The 14183-nt window shown below is 44.1% G+C and overlaps 1 protein-coding gene and 1 non-coding gene across 2 annotated transcripts in view; one reads left to right on the forward strand and one right to left on the reverse strand.

The window, feature by feature from the left end:
- The window catches only part of CNTNAP2 (contactin associated protein 2), a 1091545-nt gene that overhangs the window by 333202 nt on the left and 744160 nt on the right, over positions 1–14183 (reverse strand). The gene's annotated exons all lie outside the window — the stretch shown is intronic.
- On the forward strand, positions 11841–11958 carry LOC129338094 (U5 spliceosomal RNA). The gene has a single exon (XR_008597882.1). It is a non-coding gene; the product is annotated as a U5 spliceosomal RNA (small nuclear RNA).

The following is a 14183-nucleotide window of genomic DNA, read 5'->3' on the forward strand; positions in this document are numbered from 1 at the left end:
TCTGTCTGTAGCAGTAGAAAAGAGCAAGAGTCCAGTAACACCTACAAGACTAACAAAATTGGTGGTAGGGCATGAGCTTTCGTGAGTGTGAAGAAGTGAGCTGTGTGACTCACTAAAGTTCATACCCTACCACAATTTTTGTTAGTCTTGTAGGTGCTACTGGACTCTTGCTTTTTTCTATTGTCACAAAACCATGACATCATGCAGGTATTCCAAGAATGTGACAACAGTGTGTTTTCAATATATTTATTTTAAACATTTTTATCCTGCCCTGTCCAACACCCTATGACCAATTTCAGAGGCATTAAAAGAGGCGAGGATACCTGCCGCTTGCAAGCGTCAGGACAAGTTTAAATGGCCATTTCCCTGTCACTCCAAGTGGCAGGGAAATGGCCATTTAAACTGCCCTTTCCCTGCCACTTTGCAGTGGCACAGAAAGGGGCATTGCCCTTTAAAATGAACCAAATGAACCAGAACCAGTAGACCAGTTCATGGAAGTTCATGGAAAGGAACTTCCACAAACCACTGGTTCGCAACCCATGAACCAGGCTGGTTCGTGGGGTTTTTTGGTTCATATTCGGGTTCGTGCCCATCTCTAGTTAAGACTCCTGAGAAACATACAGAATTTTCTAATTGCAGCTATAAGAGTTTCCACCAAAATATAGTCTAAAGTGAAATTCCAATTGAGTTTGTGCTGGGCGGGGGGACATATAAGAACGCCAAGGGAAGTCCAAAGTTCAGGCTAGCAAAATTTCTCAGGGTGGGGGAAAGTTATGTCCGTCTCTAGTTGCAAGAGCATTTGTAGGAAACCACTGTTAGCAATGTGCAGTGTGTCTGAAAAATATGGCCTTTACAGCATGCTGTTTAAATACGGATTCCAGAGCCTACCATTTGGCACGCGAGCTGGAAAATATTATCTGAGGCCTCCTGGGTGAACTTGTAGACAATAGGCCGTTCTTGTCACTTCAGCAGTCTCTGCGATATCCTTTTGACACCTTTCGCTCTCTGCCTCCCTTCACCTGATTATCAAAGCATGGGCTACGTACTATCTTTGATCCACAGCTGCATGTTCATTGAGACTAACAGAAAAGCCATTCGGGTCAGAGGAGGTTATGATTTTTTTTATCATTGTGTGGCTTTCCCTGTCTGGCCATGGTATATTCTCTGACTGCTTGACATTTGCTTAGTGTTGAGTTGGCTGGTACAGATTTATCACAACAGAGACATGTCTTAGCGATTTCCCCAAGAGATGGACACAAATTTCCAAGGACATCCTTTTTTGTAGTTTAGCAAATGTCAGAAAACAATGAGCAGTCTCAAGTGAGCAGATGAACAAGTGGACAGAAAGGTCACCCTGGAGCAAAACTGGACAGACTGCCAACAACCTTGATATAAGGTAAAGAGCACCTTCTGTATCATGTACACCCAGAATGAGATGATGTCATTTTTTTTCCTTTAGCCCATGCCAATATTTACATTTACAACAGTTTTATGGGGGGAGGGGGATGGGTACACCAATCATTCATCAGAATGATTTAATTCTATTTCATTTTAAAATGGGCTTAATCCAACAAAAAACCAGCTGGAGCAAATTGCATTGAAAGCAATGCAATAGGACTTAATTTATGACCAATATAATATGACTGTTATACAGATCTACATATAAAGCTTTCTTGCCTGACCAGACCAAGGACAGTCCACCCATCTAATTCAGCTTTCTTGAGGATAGCTGCCAATCAGATGTCATGGGGAAGCTTGCAAGCTGGGCGCAACAGTGACTATTCAGTGAGCAACATCCTCGCTGTGTTGGGTTTGGGGGCACCAGTCACTACTGGGAAAGTAAGACAAGTAGCCAGGGGTCATTTCGTAGAAAAAGAGCTGGAGGAACTCATTAGCATAACTCATTAGCATATGCCATGCCCCCTGACATTACCAGAAGTGTGTCATTAGCATAACTGATTTGCATATGCCACACCCCCTGACATCACCTATCCTGGCTGTTTTGGACCAATCCTGGCCATTCAGGGCCAAAATTGGGCCCAAAATGGTGAAAAGGGGCCCAAAATGGTCAGGATCGGGCCATCCGTCAGAGGCCCGATTTGGGCCATTTCGGCCCAAATCCAGGCTGAAACAGGCCCAAATGGCCAAGAGTCAGGTTGGCGTGGACACCTGACATGTGACCTCTTTGGGGAACTGCTGGAACTGCATTTCTGAGCATTCCTCCTTGAAATGAGCCCTGCAAGTAGCTAACTTGGAATTGATGTTTGTTGCCTGTATATACATTATGGAGTAAAAAGGTTGGGCCTGGGATCCCCAGTCGGTCTTATTTATTTATTTATTTATTTGCTTAAATTTATAGTCTGCCCTCCCCAACCAAGTGGGCTCAGGGTGGATCACAACAATTTAAAACACACTACACAATTCATTAGCAGTAGCCATTAAAATATAAATAATACATATCATTCATTTAAAACATATATTAGCACCATATAAATACAGCTATCAACAATAAAAACATAGCAGCACGTTATACATTCACCTATCACCGTCTATAGAGCAAATTACAGTGATCGTATAAAGATGTGAGATGATTTTGGGTGGGAGGGCACAGAATCTCACCCCCCCACTAGGGGGGAGGGGCACCGCCTAGCATCACCCATATGCCTGGCGGAACAGCTCCGTCTTGCAGGCCTGGTGAAATGATAACAAGTCCTGCTAGGCCCTGGTCTTGCAAGACAGAGCATTCCACCAGGTTGGGGCCAGGGCCAAAAATGCCCAGGCCCTGGTCGATGCTAGGCGGGCCTCCCTAGGGCCAGGGATCTTTAACAGATATTTGTTGCTTGAGCAAAGAGTCCTCTGGGGCTCATATGAGGAGAGGCGGTCCCACAGGTACTGCTAGGCCCTGGTCCCAGTCCACTTAGGGCTTTATAGGTTAGTACCAAAACCTTGAACCTGATTCGGTACTCCACCGGTAGCCAATGCAGCTGGCGCAGTACCGGTGTTATATGTTCCCATATTGATGTTCTGGTAATAACTGTGGTAATATCTGCGCTACAGTCAGATGGGAGTTGCAGGTTCTCCTCATTTCCCACATGTGCGGTACCATGCTGTAATGGAGAGCCAAGTTGTAAAACCAGGACGCCTACATTTCCCATCAAAACTTGAGGTAAGCTGACAAGTGTCCAACCTGCGTAAGGCGTCACTTGTAGCTTGGCTCTCAGATGTGCATGGAGAAGGCATTGAGCCTTCTGGGAGAGGGGGAACTATTTGGTCTATTAGGGAAACATATGTATACACTTGTGGGTTTCCATAATGGGACAAACACTGCCTTCTTCTGGACTGTTTCATGTCAGGAAAGTGGTACCTGGTGGTGGTGGTGAAGGCAAAAATGCACCACAGCTGCCATGGAAAATTAGCACGGTGAGTGCGGGAATTGAGGGGACCCTGCAGCGCATATCTGATCCAGACCTTCAAGTCTACGTATAATGTCTAAAGAGGCCAGTAGATGACTGCAAAGAAGAAAGTCCATGTTCAGAGCTACGAAATAACTCAACCAAAGGCAAAGGAGGAGGAAAATGGCACAGCTCAGCATTAGGCTAGAATTCATTAGCTTCACTGTAATTTTCCACAGCATATTGGCCATCTCCCTAAAGCATAAGAAAAATATCGTATCCAATTTTCAGATTAAGAGAACAAGTTTAAGTAATTGAGCTGCAACTCTTATACAGATAGCAATGGCATTACATAAAATGTTAAATGGTCCACCAGCAGTTCTCTTTAAGTATGAAGAACAGTGGTTTTGTGTGAACATTTTTGCTGATGGTTGAGGTTTGGCAGGTTAATTGTCTTCATTGAATAAATATCCCCGTCCCTCCCAAATTGCACATGAAATCGGAGTTGCACCAGTTCCAAAGTACTTTCTGTGCTACTTTCTCACAGTCACAACTGTTTTCAGAAGTACACTTCCTCTGAATAAGGAGGTTTTCATGGGCCATAAAAGCTAAGAGCCACTGACTGAAAGTAGATAAAGAGAACTTTTGCTCCCATTTCTATAATTTACTGGATAATAATTATGCAACAATTCATAATTAAATGGTCGAATTCACTACTACAAAGGGTATTTATTTACTTACTTTATACCCCACCATCCTCTCCAACAGGGACACAGAGTGTCATACATTGTTCTACTATCCTCTGTTTTCTCACAACTACTACCCTGTGAGGTAGGTTAGGGTGAGAATGTGTGATTGGCCCAAGATTAGAGATGGGCATGATCCAAAAAAAATTGCCGATCCAGCTAATCGTGGATCGGTGCTGGTGACGATCCTGACTAAACAATCCATACCGATCATCTCCCGTTCCCGATCCGTGGATCGTGGATCGTGGAGGCCAAAGTGGGGCGCACTGCTACTCCCAGCTATGTGGGAAGGTGAGTGTTGGCGGCGGCCACTGGGCACGGGGAGACAGTGATGAGCCGCCTCCCCTCAGGGGGCAGGGGGTCTGGCAGCTTGCCGGTGGCACCCCCCATGTGCCCACCCACCAGGCCAAAAGGGAGCACACTGGTGAAAAAAGAACGGTGGGTGATGCCAGCGGCATCTGTGTTTGTGTTTGGCCTTCTGTGTTTGGCCATCAGAGCTGCCTATCAGGGTTTGCAGGGATGAGATTGGAGTGCCCATGGCTACAGAACACCCCCTCCCCCCTCCCTCCCCTGGGTGTCTTCTCCCAACTGGTGACTGCTTTGCTGCTCCGTGGTTGGAAGGAAGCCCTGCTGATCAAGGAAAGCTGGGCTTCCATTCGGGTTTCCAGGGCGACAGAAGGAGGGGAAACACAGCTCAGGCATTCCCCTGGCTCCATTGCCTTGGGAATAGATTACTGGCACCTGAGTGTCTGGCTTCCCGATCCGAGCACGATCCAGCCCCGATCCAGCCCCCCTCCCGATCGCTGGATCATTGGCTGTGGTCGATCATGATCCGCTGAGTCATGATCGCGTGATCACCATTATCGTGGGGTTTTTTGGATCGTAATTCGGATCGTGCCCATCTCTACTAAAGATCATCCAGCTAGCTTCTTGACAGAATGGGGATTCAAACCTGGGTCTCTTAGAGAGCCAGTTTGGTGTAATAGTTAAGAGCAACGGGACTCTAATCTGGAGAGCCGAGTTTGATCCCTCACTCCTCTGCTTGAAGCCAGCTGGGTGACCTTGGGTCAGTCATAGCTTCCCGGAGCTCTCTCAGCCCCACTCACCTCACAGGGTGATTGTTGTATGGATAATTATAATGTACTTTGTAAACTGCTCTGAGTGGGTGTTAAGTTGACCGGAAGGGTGGTATATAATTTGAATGTTGTTGTTGTTGTTGTTATAGCTCCTAGTCAAACATGGTAACCACTTCACCACTAGGTGTAGGTCACTAATTCACATGGTGTTGTAAAAGAACCAACAAATTCATCAATTAGTCAATCAATGGCTTTGGGTGACAAAAAAATCAATTGCAAACATGGAAACGTGTCAACATTATATCAAAGCCATCTTTCACCAGAGTTCTGAAATGTGGCTAGATTAGACTACATGCCATGTAGATTATTCATACCACGTATCATATTCCTGAGAAATATTAAATATCCTTTTATCTCTCTGTAGTGAAGTAGTTCATAACCTTTTTTGGGTCATGGGCTCCTTTCAGAACATGATGACAACTATGAACCCCCTCCCCAGAAAAATACACATAAACACATACACGCAGAGCAGTAGTTAATGCACAAAAATGAAATTAATAAGCTTAGGCCAGCTGTGTGTATGAAAGATGTATGAGATATGGTTTTCATTAAATCTGCAGATCTGATGGATCAGTGCCTTCTCGCACACTTTTTATTTCGTTATATTAAACTGTAAATACATGCTATTTCCTTGTCTTACTCACATTGAGCATCCACAAGTATTAAACAACATTATAATAACTAGCCTGAAACAAACATTTTTACAATGAATGCTTAAAAAGACTGAATTTTGCCTTAAAGTTATGATGATCTGTTGTAAACAAAGACAGATATCCATAATCATATTGGCATGGTAGGTTTTCTTTAATTCCTATCAACAGGAAACTACTCTAGATTAGAGATGGGCCTGAACTGGAAAAAAGCCGAACCATGTGGTTCGTGGTTCATCAAATTTCACGAACCACGAACTTTCACGAACCTGTCCCTGGTTCACGAACCGGTTCATTTGGTTCGTGAAAATGTCACATCCAGGTCAGAAAAACCATCACTTCTGGGTCAGCAGAAGGTCACTTTTGGGCCAGCAGAAGTTCACTTCTGAGTCAGCAGAAAGTCTGCAGGAAGTCCATCCCCTATTGCCTATGAAACTGATTGACTGGCACCAGGCTGTCTGCAGCAATGAACCAAAAAAAGAACCAATTGAACCAGTCTAAATTTCGGGCCAGTTTGTAAGAAATGGGATCTGATGTACCACTGGTTCATGAACCACAAACCGGCCTAGTTTGTGCTTAATCTTGGTTCGTATTTCAGTTCGTGCCCATCTCTACCGTAGATGTAACAACATGGTGAGGATGATGATTGTATATTACCCAACCATACTGCAGCATCCCATGCCACCCTACACTTTTTTGCAGTGAAACAATACCTTACACAATTTGACAAAAAGAAGAATTTTCAAAATAACAGGAAGGAAAATGAAGGGGGGTGGGTGGGAAGTCATTTTTTGATGTTTGGTCCACAGATGCCTGAAGCTCCCTACAGGTCCATGGACTACTCTAGTACATCCCTGCTCTAGTACATTTGTATCCTTCATTCCTCCAAGGAGGTTTGGAGCTATGTGCACACATTCCCCTGCGATATGAGATTGCACCATGACGAAGCAGCTCCTCCCACTGTGAAGGGAGCTCTGCTTTATGCAGGACTATAGCCGGTTTGGAAAGAATTTCATTATATACTGCATTTCCTTTCCCAATCTCTCCAAGGAAAAGGACAATTTAATGCAAGGCTGCAGCAGAGGCATTGCAGACTCTTGAGTTATGCTGCTAATATTTTTTGTAAACTGTACTAACCTGTACAACTATATCACCTTAATTACCTATTGTGTATACCACACTTAACTGTTTTCATCAGGTCACAGACAGATATAGGACAGCCATAAACACTTCCACAAAGTAAAGAGAAGGCTTTACCCTTCAATTTCCATACATAGTAAAAAAAAGTAGCAAAAGAAAGCAGAGATCAGTTAAAATATATTTTAAAAACCCTCTGATTTTTGTGCTTACTAATAAAGTAAACTTGTGGCAAATTTACTTAGCTCTTCTGGCCAGCATCCAAAGAGTCTTGCACATATGTCTAAGCAGGGCTTTTTTTCTGGAAAAAGAGGTGGTGGAACTCAGTGGGTTGCCCTCGGAGAAAATGGTTACATGGCTGGTGGCCCCGCCCCTTGATCTCCAGACAGAGGGGAGTTTAGAGTTAGAGTTTAGAGGCGCGGAGGTCAATCTAAACTCCCCTCTGTCTGGAGATCAGGGGGCGGGGCCATCAGCCATGTGACCATTTTCAAGAGGTTCCGGAACTCCGTTCCACCATGTTCCCACTGAAAAAAAGCCCTGTGTCTAAGTGCTTTGGTGCATCACACAGGGACTTTCTTTACTTTCTGTTCCAATTATTGCATGAGGCACATTGACTCGACACATGGTGAGGTGCCATAAACAGATGATGAAACTGTTTTTTCGCTGCTCCACTGATGGGTTGTTAGTTAGATTGTAACAACACATTTATGATCTGCTTTTCATGGAGCCCAAAACAATATTTTAGCTTTAAATGATTATTTGTCTTACCAGATCTCATCTCACCATGACGTGACTTGATGACAATTTCACCGTGCATCCTACTACAATCCATCCAACCCACATTTTGGTTTGCATCAAGATTCATGTGAAGCAGTCTGCAAATCTCAGTAAACCATTAAACACAACTGGTAGTTTCGATGTCAATGAACTTTAACTGGGATGGAGTTATGGTTCTTCATTTGCTAGTCAGTAATGGATTCTATGCTAAAAGCAGTAATTGTCCAGTTAACTTTCAAAGTTAAATTAACCAAGTAGTAATGACCATAATTTTATTAACACATTAATAAATGGCCCTGTCCAATTGTATATATCACAAATATGGCTATGAAACTTTTCTGCTCTTATTTTTAATGGATACTTAATTATTTAACTGCCATTATTAATGCACAATGTTTTGCAGCAAGTTAGATTTAACAGAATTATATTCATGACAGATTGATTTTTTTAAAAAAGGCATGTAAAATACCATTTAAAAATATTATTTATGAATGTTAGCCACTGACTTTGTCATTACTAATGGTTTACTAAATGTCCATAACTGGGTTAAAAAACAAAGCGCAAGAAGTAAAACTACAGATACTATGTTGTTACATATCTTTAAGAAACCACAGTTTTAAAACAAAACAGAAAATCATCTGAAAGAGTTAGAAGCTGATTGTCCAGGCCCAAAAGCCATTGCTCAGATGTCACACCAAATTTAACCAGCTACTGTAATTTGATATACTTATTTGTATTTATGGTCTTTTTAGTTACAATAATGGTTTTGTAACAAATCTGTGTACAAGTTTGTGTGCAACTGGTCACCAAGTGTCTTGCACTTAGGGTTACCAGGTTCCCTACCCTCCTGGTGGGAAGGGTGGGGAACCTGGTACTCGCCTTTGGAAGGTCTTCACGCAGAGCCATGACATTACTTCTGGGAGTGATGTCATCACGCGAGCCACAGTACTTCTGGAAGCAACGTTGCCAGGAGTGCACCTCTCACGCCTTCCCCCCCACCAGCCAGGTGAGTGGTGGCAGGGAGTAAAGGGTGGAAGCAGGGAATCCCATGCCCTCACTGGGAGACTGGCAACCCTACCTGTTCTTCTTAGGGCTGGAAGGCTATGGTAAAATTCAAGTCCAATAGCACCTTGAAGACCAACAGGATTTTCAGGGAACAAGCTTTTGAGAGTCAAAGCTCTCTTTGTCAGATACCTGATGAAGGAAGGGTTGACTCTCAAAAGCTTATACCCTGAAGATCTCTTGAAAAGATCTCGAAGATCTCTCAAAAGCTTATACCTTGTTGATCTTCAAGGTGCTATTGGACTTGAATGTTGCTGTTCTGCTGTAGATCAACATGGCTACCTGCTAGGGGTATGCACTAAGAAAATTTCCATTTGTTTCAAATCCAGGGTGAGCTATGCACCGTATGCACCAATGAGCTATGCACCATTTTTTCTGGGTGCAACATAGCTGGTTTAGATCTAATCTGTCTGTTGTTTTTTTAATCATCATCATGACCCTGCTTAGCTTCTGAGATCTGACAAGATCATGCAAGCATTAAACATTTTCTTATAGACTGTTTGCAGTACTGGTATGACCCTATTCCATCCTGGGGTGGATTCCATTCATTGAAGAAGTTGCAGCTCACCCCTCGAACTCACTTGGAGCACTGGGAAACCACCAATGGGATACCACTGTCTGAAATGCAACAGAGAATGGCTTCCATGTAGCCAGTTCTTTGTTCATTAAATCCCCCAAAGTAGTGTTTATTTTCTACATGCAATATGGTCATGCCTCTGGGCAGCTTTAGCTGTTCAAGGAGGGGGCTGTGCATTGCCCTCCTGGAAGGGGAAAGAACAGAAGCAGCTTTCCCGGGCTTTGCTGGGTGGGCGGAGCTAGCAGTCTCTTCAGGCGGCTCCACCGGCCCGGCCTTAGATGCATTCAATGCTTGGGGCTCACTCAGGCAGGTCAAGGTGGAGGTCTAGGGGTGACCCCGTGGCTTGACCTATACCGCTTTACCCTTGCCGCAGTTATGTTTTAGGTTCTCTTTGAGGTTAATTTAATAAAGTGGCCCTTAGATCCAGTGCCCGTGTCTGTCTCTTTATTCCAACTAGGGGAGCAATGCAATTTCAAGCCAGAGATACAAAAAAAGAAAAAGAATAATATATGCATTTGAATTTGCATCGAGGTGCAATTAAGCTGCCTAGGAAAGAACAGACTGACACTTTGCCCTGCATTCAAAAGTGCCCATTTCCAGAAGCAAGTTCTACTGAATTCAGTGTGACATACTGCCAAGTAAGTTCACATAGAACCGCATCCTAAGAATTTCTTTTTCCACTGAAAATTGTTCTCTATGGTTATGGTAAAAGTAGCACAAACACTTGAGGCAATTTTTTTTTAAATGAAGAGCTAGAAATGTTGATTTTGCTGAGAAATGATTTGGCGGACTGTACTTGCCCCAGGAGTTGGAGTGTTATGGTGGACCGGCTTAGGGGACCAATGTAATTGCCTAGCAGATTGCAGAATCACGAAATGTCCTCTTTCCCAAAGACTGTATGAACAGTTGGAGCCTTATTTCCCCCCCTGGCCTTCGTCGTGTTTGCAGATGACTTGGCTGCCTGAAACTGTTATCTGAAGAACCTTCTTGTATACCTCACATAAGAGAGGGTCCTGATTGAATTTGGTTTCCAGCTGATTGACTGAGTGTTTCATTTCTGCCGCAGAAATGGAAATGGGACTGGACATGCACTAACACAATTAGTCTATCCTCCTTCTCATAATAGCTTCTACTGGGAATACTTGGTATGCAGTCACAACGGAGCCACAATATCCCAGCAGAGAGCTAAAAGTCAAAGAGTAGCCTTCACTAACTTAACAGCATATATGTTTCTAGGAGTCTGTGCATTGAATGAGAGTCCATGGCTACAACTCAGGGTTGCCAGCCTCCAGGTAGGGGCTGGAGACCTCATGGAATTACAACTGATCTCCAGGGGACAGACATTAGTTCCCCTGTAAAAATGGCTGCTTTGGAAGGTGGACTCTGTGGCATTATACCTTGCTGAGACCCCTCCCCTCCCTATACTTCAGCCTTCCCAGGCTCCACCCCCAAATCTCCAGGTCTTTCCTAAGCATGAGTTGGCAACTCTACTACAACACAGTTTCATTCTTTTAGCAACCATCTTGGTTTGCAGCATTGTGTTCCTTCTCCCTCGGTTCCAGCTCTTATTCCAAATCAGTTAATTTTCATACCATTAAATATACTCATGAGCATATGAAATCCTAAAATCAGGTTAAAGCCAGACAGAACATCAGACCAGAATCAAATGTGAAAGCGATTTCACAAACATTTTTATTTAGCAAACACTTAGACTCACACGATTGCTGGGATGGTTAAAGAGTATTAAAAACTGCAAGCCCCATTTCATTTCTGTACAGGAAAACCTGCATTATAAAGGGCTACCAAATATTGCTTAGCTGGAAGAATTGTAGTGATGCATACACTGATGCACATTGCACATAGCTGCAAGTACAAAGTGTCATAGATCCAGAGGAGTTAGCCGTGTTAGTCTGTAGTAGCAAAATCAAAAAGAGTCCAGTAGCACCTTTAAGACTAACTAATTTTATTGTAGCATAAGCTTTCGAGAATTACAGCTCTCTTCGTCAGATGCATGGAGGGTAAGAAGAAACTGGTCAGATATGTAGGTGGAGGGGGGGGGTAGATGCAATCAGTAGCTTCTGATAATGGGATCAGTTGGCTTCTGATGATGAAATCAGTAACTTGTAGTAGAGCCTCAAAAATTTAGATCCTCAAAAAATTCCTGGCGTTTCGCCGGCAGCTGTGGCTGGCATCTTCAGAGGTGTAGCACCTCTGCTACACCTCTGAAGGTGCTGCACCTCTGGGGATGCCGGCCGCAGCTGCTGGCGAGGTGTCGGGGGCTGCAGTGCCGGGACCACGGTGGTGCAGCCCGGAAAACCCACAACAACCAAAACTCATAAATGTTCCTCTCCACGGAAATCTTTAGTAAGAGGTTTCTCTTCAGATCGTATAAATCTTTCGCCTTTTACTGGGGATTTCCGTGGAGAGGAACATTTATGAGTTTGTATCTAATTTTTTGAGGCTCTACTACAAGTTACTGATTTCATCATCAGAAGCCAACTGATCCCATTATCAGAAGCTACTGATTGCATCTTAAAGGTGCTACAGTACAAAGTGTGTTACTGACTAGATATGGGACATAACAGGCAGCATCCTGTCACCTGGGGAGGGGACATGGCTCAGCAGTAGAGCATCTGCCTGACATGCAGAAGGTCCTAGGTTCAATCCCCGGGCATCTCCAGTAAGGATCAGGTTTTAGGTGATGTGCAAGACTTCTCCCAGAGACCCTGGAGAGCCACTGCCAGTCTAAGTAGACAATACTGACTTTGATGGACCAGTGGTCTGATTAGGTACAAAGTAGCTTCACGTGTTCACTTTGTTCACATGTTCCCTTCTATTCCTGCAGCCTCCTCTGACTCCTGGAAGGATCATTCCCAGGATTGTGAGACCCGCATGAAGGAACAGCAAGGAAGGAGCAAGGCAAGTGCAGAGAGACAAGGGGAGGAATTTGCTCCTCCTTCCTTGTGCTCACGTGGTGTTTTGCCATTCCTCCAGACAGATCTTGCAACTTCAGGAAAATTATCTTCCTTGGAATTAGAAAGGACTGTATGAACGGAGAGGAATGCAACAATTCTTCCATGCACGGATAGTTGGGTGCATGCCAATAAATTTCTAGGCATCAGCCCATAATACTTCCCACCCCACCCCAGTCACCTAATTGGTCAGTACCTTTTAGACCCCCTCCTGAAAATGTCCACATTTGCTAACAGGGCCAGCTCCAGCATTGCCAGCACCTGAGGCAGCTTAATGCTGCCTCTGTGCATGCACCGGACTGTGTGATGACATCACTGCGTGTGATGTCATCACGCAGGGCTGGGTGCGCACACGGGGGGCCTTCCAGCCCTCCCGTTCAGTTGCTCTGCAGGCCAGGTGCAGCCGGCCGCCCTGGCCACCAGCTGCGCCTGGCCCACAGAGCAACTGAACGTGAGGCTGCCCGCTCAGTTGCCCCATGCTGCCACTGCCAGCATACGCTCTTGGCTGGTGGCGGCAGCGGCAGCTCCATGGCGTGCGCCCTTGCCCCTGGGCCAGTGCCCCTCTGGCGCCTTAGCACCCTGAGGCGGTGGCCTCACCGGCCTCAAAGTGTGGGCCGGCCCTGTTTGCTAACAAGAACTGCTTGGGGACAATCTATGTTAAGATAATTACTCTCCCGAGAAATATAAATTCAAATAACAATCAATGACCATAAATGGTTATATTAACAAGCAACCAAAGTGCAAAGTGTACACAGTGTAATAAATAGGTATAAATAGATCATACAAAAATTATACATCTAATAAATACAATACATATAAACTCATCACTTCTTACATGTACACAAACAATCAATAGTACAATCCCTGTAAGCTCATCATTGCATGTACATAGCTGTAAAAGAGATTTGTGTCTCTACTTTAAAGTTCTCGTATAATACTTTCTTGTTCTCTTTGCAGGTTCAAAGAGAATAATCCACTGGAGGATCCCTACAGGTTGTAAATGAAGGAGAAAGAAACTCAGAACTTCCACTAGGCAGCTAGCATCCTCCTTCTCTGCTCTAGCTAGAACGTCATAGTTTCAAGTTTGCCCATATTTTTGTATTCGAAAAAGGTTGATCATTGCTTTTCTCCTCTCTTTGGAATGTCTGGACTTTTGCCCAGAGTCCCAGAATCACTAAGACCACCCCTTTTTTGTGACATATTATCTGGTTGGTTCAGTGATTCAGATTCAGATTTATTCGGTCTATGACCAGTACAAATCGAAAGATAAGAAAAATGTACATTACAAATTTAAAAATACAGAAGGCCAATCCTGCTACACAGCAGTCAAAATTTACTAAAATTTAAAATACCGACGGATTTTACAAGCTGCTGAATTTTTTTTTGCATAGCTAATAGTAACCCGATTATTAACACCTGTTAGAAGCTTCTTTGAAACATCAACATCAGAAAAGCTTGAAAAGCTTTTAAGTAATAGGGCAATTGCATTTGAATAAATGCCGTGGTAAAAACGGCAATAGGACAGGAAATGCTCCACTGATTCCACCTCTTCAATGCCCCAGGGACAGATTCTGTCCTTCATGGGGACCTTTTTATAGCTCCCCTCCAAAACTGCAAAAGGGAGAGCTCCCCATCTTGCCAACATAAAGGTTTCGTGAGAAAACTGTGACACTGAGAGATCTCTGTCTTTTGGTGCTACACCTCTGAAGATGCCAGCCACAGCTGCTGGCGAAA

This window comes from Eublepharis macularius, chromosome 11 (assembly GCF_028583425.1).
Source record: "Eublepharis macularius isolate TG4126 chromosome 11, MPM_Emac_v1.0, whole genome shotgun sequence".
Taxonomy (NCBI): domain Eukaryota; kingdom Metazoa; phylum Chordata; class Lepidosauria; order Squamata; family Eublepharidae; genus Eublepharis; species Eublepharis macularius.